The sequence below is a fragment of the Ailuropoda melanoleuca genome, chromosome 15 (genome assembly GCF_002007445.2).
Source record: "Ailuropoda melanoleuca isolate Jingjing chromosome 15, ASM200744v2, whole genome shotgun sequence".
Lineage (NCBI taxonomy): Eukaryota > Metazoa > Chordata > Mammalia > Carnivora > Ursidae > Ailuropoda > Ailuropoda melanoleuca.
This window is the reverse complement of record NC_048232.1, coordinates 89,026,927-89,032,926: the sequence shown is the minus strand read 5'-3', so window position 1 is coordinate 89,032,926 and position 6,000 is coordinate 89,026,927. Positions and strand designations below refer to the sequence as shown.

At 54.5% G+C, this 6,000-nt stretch overlaps 1 long non-coding RNA gene across 1 annotated transcript; it reads right to left on the bottom strand.

Annotated features, from left to right (window-relative positions):
* Positions 1-415: 415 nt before the first annotated feature.
* On the bottom strand, positions 416-5,789 carry LOC117796450. Its single transcript, XR_004620975.1, has 4 exons — positions 5,731-5,789; positions 4,302-4,488; positions 1,636-3,972; positions 416-1,504 (listed from the first exon to the last, which is right to left on the bottom strand). It is a non-coding gene; the product is annotated as an uncharacterized LOC117796450 (long non-coding RNA).
* Positions 5,790-6,000: the final 211 nt, after the last annotated feature.

The following is a 6,000-nucleotide window of genomic DNA, read 5'->3' as shown; positions in this document are numbered from 1 at the left end:
CCTAGGGTCCCACGCCCTCCCTGTCCAGGCCCAGTGTAGACCCGTCCACCTGCCTCGGATTCCTGTTCACAGAGGTGGAGATTTTTCCAGCCGACAGCCTAACCTAACCCAGTGATTCCCCACCTCCTCGTGCTGGGTCCTCCTCGCCAACCAGCCAGGGGGTGATACCAGAATCCCGTCCTCATGGGCCACTTCCTGGGAGGGGCCTCTGCAAACCGAGGGCAGTTCGCCAGCAAAGAGCAGCAGCTGGAGGCTGTTCGCATCCTAAACATGACACCTGGGGGGCAGACGGGCCGCTCAGTCAACATGATCTGTGTGGACATCACGGCATCGTCCACAACCGGTGACCTTTCAGGATTAACGGTAAACACACCCCGACGAGACCGAGCAGACTGGCTCACGGGAGGTGGGTGGTGATGCCGGTGACCACGGGGATGGTGGCGGTGACCAGCTGCACCATCATCACTAGGACCGTAGTCATGTCAAGTGGGAGGGGTGTCGTGCTGATTTTGCCTGTGTAGGCTTACCTCTAGGTGTCCCTATGGCCAGAGGACAGCTTTCCCGTAAGATGTACTGTGGGACTTCTTAGCCAGGACTTCCTGGAAGCAATGCTTTCCCAGCACATGCAGGAAGTAGAAAGGACTCCCCACGGCAGCCCGTGTTTTCTCCCGTCTCCCGAGTCCCCTCCTGTCCATGTGCCACAGGGCAGCCCTCACAATTCCCAGACGTCTTTCCAGCACGCTCTCAGGAGTCTGCCGGGGAGGGGTAGTCAGGTGAGATCCGAAACCCGACGGAGATGCCCTTGTTTTACTCTGGTGGAGCCAGGCCTGTGGTAGACGCAGGAGATCCAGGGCGAGCTTCTGCGAACCCCGTCTAGGCGCTAAAGGCAGCTCAGGCCACAGGGGTGGCCTTACCCCTGGAGCTGCTGTTGGCTGCAGGGTCTCCCCCCGAACTTCCAACAGCTCCAAACACATCTGACATCCTGAATTAAATGCCCTGCTTGAGACACCTCAAGCCTTCTGAGTTCTTTACTGAACCCTGACAGATACGGCTCCCAACATTCCTCCTGATTCCCAAAGCACAAAAACAATCACAACGTGTACAATGGGTTATAAACTAAGGATCTTTAGTGGAAAACACCACGGAGATGCCAGCAACATTTGTGCAAAGCGGGCATGGTCAAGGGTGAAACGGAAGACAGCCCATCATCATCGAAGGAGGAAATCTCCAACCAGGGGACACGGCCCCCAGTCTGTGCACATGAGCATCAGTCTCGAAGAGAAAAAGCCTTTTTAGAACTGAAGGAAGACTGGGGATAATTATGTTACCAGGTCGCCTGTGTTACAAACTGTCCGAGGTAGTTACCTGGACACCGCAAGCCCAACCTTCCTGAATGTGGCCGCTTCAGGTAAATCGGCTCCATCCCAGAATCCTGCCACCACGGGGGCTGGAAATACGCAGGTGCCGGGGTCATGCCCTGGGGGCAATGGATGAGTGTCGTCATCTATTAGAGTATGGAAAGACACACCGTGCTACCTGGTCAGACAGCCTTCCACCTGGCCTCCCCACGCTTATGCCAGGGGAAAGGAAGCTCTTGACCAACACATACGTTACAATCCGGTTCAGAAGACATACCAGGTCGCAGACGCATGTCTTCATGACACTGGATGACCACAACCGGCGGGGCTTGGGCATCTTCTGGGCCACTCCCCAGGGCCTGCATGCTGACCTTGCTGTGATGTTCCTGCTGGCACCTGGGCAGCACCGCCGTGAAGGCCAGTTCTGTCGCTCATCCCTGCAAGCAGCTGCTTTGCGTAATGACCACAGTCCACGCCAAGAACAGGAGCAGCCAAGGTGGGCAAGGGGCAAGAGACAGGTCAGCACCCAGGAAGTGTCGTCACCATTGGCTTCAACGCAGATCCCGGGATGGGCATCCAGGCAGCAGGCCCCCCTCACACGGGGCACCAAACACATTGCAGGGACCCAAAACCGCATGAGGACACAGATGAGGTCTGGACATTGGTGAAACAGTGGTCTGATTGCCCAGGAGCTGTTGGATGAGGCTTGATGAGGCACCTAATAATTTCAAGTCCAGGTAATCACAAACGGTTGACAGAAAAGCAGGGACAAAACCCCACCCTTTAAACAAGGCAGAACATTGCATTGGGTGAGCTGAGACTTGATGGCCTTCGAGTGGCCAGAGCAAGGGGTCCAAGATGACAGAGTTTGAAAGTGAGGGGCGCCCCTAGGGCTCTCTGTGATGAACTGCCTCTACCACGATCCTGGGAGCAGCGGCCTCACCCAACACCCACAAGCTGATGGGATCCCAAGGCCATCCCGATCCGTACATACGCAGCCCTGGGAGTCTGTGTGAGTGCTGGCCACCTAGCCTCAGAAAGTGCTGGTACCTAGACGGAGACTGGGCTCAGAATGCAAGATTGGGAGGACCTTGTACTCCCTGGAGTCTGGGACATGGGCCACTGCTGTTGGCGGGAGAGATGCCTTTGCTGCCATCAGTGGACTCCAGGCACCAGCGGCAATCTGCCCTCATCCAGGCACCCGTGGCAATCCGCGTACCCCACTCTTCTGCAGAGGGGGTGCCGGGAGACCAGGGCACTGTGGAGGCAGAAGCCGCTGGTCTTGTTGATTTGGTGGCTTTGTCTCCATCTAGAGTGTGCCTCCTGCTGCTGGAACCAGGGTATTGACCTGCCCCTAAGGTTTGGAATTCACGTCATTCACCCCCGACGCCCAAAGTCATGGTCACCACCACGGGTCATCGTGACTCTGCCTCGAGCTGCTCTGCCTCCTGCCTTCGGCTTCACTTGCCTGCAGACTGACCTAGTCAGACGACAGACTCGCTGAGGGCAGGAGCTCCCTCCACCTGCTTTCTTTTAGATTTCGGGGGGAAAACCTGCTGCTGCATCAAATTGGCCATTAGCCGACAGGCATGCTCTTTTTTTCTTTTTATTAATTCTGGCTTTTCTTTTATAATTATTGCCATCCTTTGATCTTTTCTATCTGCAAGCTTATGTTCGCCCTTGTGTGGACACTCCACTGTGAACACCCACACTTGCTAGACTTCCTTGGTGGGCTTGTGTCCCGACTCTCCTACCCACACACTCTGATTGAAATCATTCAGTCTTACACTTCCTATATCATTTCCTCCGTAGCACCGATGAAGGCAAAATTAAAACTGCAGTGGCCCCCACTGTGTCCAGGGGGCAAGGAATCTGACATTTGAAGTTCTCCGTCGTCAGCTGCTCCTAGTCTCCTCCCCCAGCTCACCTCATCGCCTGCGCACCCATCATGAGGACCCTGGATGAAGCAGGCGCACTGCGGAAGGTCCAGACAAGGTCAGCTGCTCTGGACACGCTCGGACTAGCCCCCCCAAGGCAGCCCCCCAGAGACATTCCCATCAGTAGTTCCACGACGTAAGAACCGGGTGACTCGAGTGTATTCATTCGCCTCTGCTGTGGTTTCCTCATCCAGGGGATGGGGCTCCCCCCAGACCTCGCAAGAGAACACAGGCTTCAGTGGCTGGCTGCAGAATGAGTCCTTTATGATAGGAAAGCTCTTGGCCTCATTCCTGGTCCCAAGCGAACATTCAGGAAACAGTACTGGAGTGGCCTTATCGCGAGTCAACACCGGCTGACTTATTCCCAGCTTTCCCTGATGACCTCAAGCAGAATAGACATTGCCTATTTTTCAATAAAGTCACACTGTTTATCCTAAACATCTCACGGGGTTCCCCGAGGGCCCCGGCCGTGCTTGGCATGCCCACCCCCACCATTCCTTCCGAAACCCAACACGCGTTAGGTGCGCAAATACTAGAAGGAAGCCCACGTCACGCGTCACGGCGGGTCAGCGAGGGGACGTGACACTCAGATCTGCGTTTTCGGGTATTTGAGGCGAAGTGTTCCAGAGCAAAGGCTGTGTGGCGGGTCCTTCTCCCCAGGTCCATGATCTCCATAGCTGATTACAAAAGAAAAACAAACTAATCAGCCTTTTGCAAACTTTCCTCTAATCAATCACATATTTTATGGTTTCATTAGCTATGGGGCCAAACTCAACCAGGCAATCATATTTAATTCCTTGCATATTGATTTATAAAGAATATTTTATGGCTGCCTGCTCATTAGCACTGTGAGATAGAGTTCCTGCTGTAGGTTAATCCGTGCTTATAATTAAACCGCATTAGGACATCCGAGATAACACAGGGCCCTTCGTGTCCTGTGATGAATGGGACGGCTGCTTCCAGCTCATAACCTTGGCAGAGGCCTGCTTCTCCCCTCATCCCTCACCTGGGCAGTCACGGGCCTTCCCTCAGAGGTGCGATGACTCAAGAGAATGTGTTAGGATTTGACCCCGTCACCATCCTCATGTGTAAGATCCCGTCATGTGTAAGATCCCGTCTGCGTCATCACTTTGTCCCCTTCACAGCCACCACCTTGCCCTTCATCCACTGCCTTTGGCCTCCCTGGCCCTTCCCTGCATAGAGAAAAGGCGAGTAGTAAAGCCCCCACAAGGAGGAAATTTAGAGGTCCAAAACCCGGGATACTGACCATCGGAGGCGAGAAGGAGGGATTTTTATAGCTTACATTAAAAAAAAATTTTTTTAAACCATAGTAAATATCAAAAATCTTTTTTAAAAATGTCTTTTGGAGTTGTAAGAACCAGCATATTTTAAGTACAGAGGGAAAAAAAACATATGGATGCTGTTAATTTAGGAAGAAAGATTGATGCTGTAAAAACTAGTTTTTCCACCAAAAAAAAATGATGAAGTTTGCCCGGTGATGAGGAGGAGGAAGAAACAGAGGTAGGACATGGGGCTCGGAAACCTGAGGGTCCCAGGAGAGGCAGGGCAAGGTGCTCTCCTTCAAGACACAACCACACAGCCTGGCGTCCAAGTGCTGGCTGAGAGCCAGAAGGGACCCCAGGTCACGGAGCCCAGCCCAGCCCCGCCTGACCTCAGTGGTCTCAGCATCAGAGTAGTCAACCTCCTCAACGCGCCCAGGACGTGGGCTTCTCTGTGCAAAACACAGGAGACACAAGGGCAAATGAGGGCGAGTGGGGTGCCCGACAATGGACAGTCAGCACTCACCTCCAGTCATCGCTCAGTTATCACAAGGGAATTGAGGGGGACGAGGGAAAAGTAAGCCGTCCGGCCAGCGGAGGGCGAGCAAGCTTGGGAGGTTCGGATGCATTGTCACCTGGGACTGGGAAATCACAGCCACTGGTCCCCGTGAGTCCAGGGATTGGGATGGCAGGGCAGCAGGAGTAAGCCAGGCTACGGGCTACGGGGCCTCAGAAGCCACGTGGGGGCCGCGCAGCCGGGAGGGCACTGGAGGGTGCTGGAGGGTGCCCGAGAGACCCTCTCCTCACCACAGCGAGCGCCACTTTGGAAGGAGTCCCCGTGAAGAGCCAGGGGACACTCTGGAGGGAAGGTGTGGGGTACGCACGTTGCTGGGGAAAGACCGTGAACTAGTCCTGAGCGGAGCGAAGCATGTGCAGCGATGGGGGAGTGAAAGCGGGCGTCGGGAAGGGCTGACGGGAGCAGCAGAACCGAGCCAGAGAGAGAAGGCGCACAGGCGTCATTCAAGACGAGTTTCACAAAACAAGGTAAGGCCTATTTCCAAAGATCAAGGTGTCACCACAGTCCAGAGAAAAAGGAGGGTATAGAACAATTCAAGCAAGCTGGAGCCTGTGAATTCACGGGTGTTGGGTACTCACAAGGGCACATCACGGGGCGCCTGGGTGGCTCAGTCGTTAAGCGTCTGGCTTCGGCTCAGGGCGTGATCCCGGCGTTCTGGGATCGAGCCCCGCACCAGGCTCCCTCCTCTGCTGGGAGCCTGCTTCTTCCTCTCCCACTCCCCCTGCTCCTGTTCCCGCTCTCGCTGTCTCTCTGTCAAATAAATAAATAAAATCTTAAAAAAAAAAAAAAAGCACATCAAGGTACTTGTGAGGGCAGAAAAATCCTTACTAGCCCAGCCTTCCCCGAAG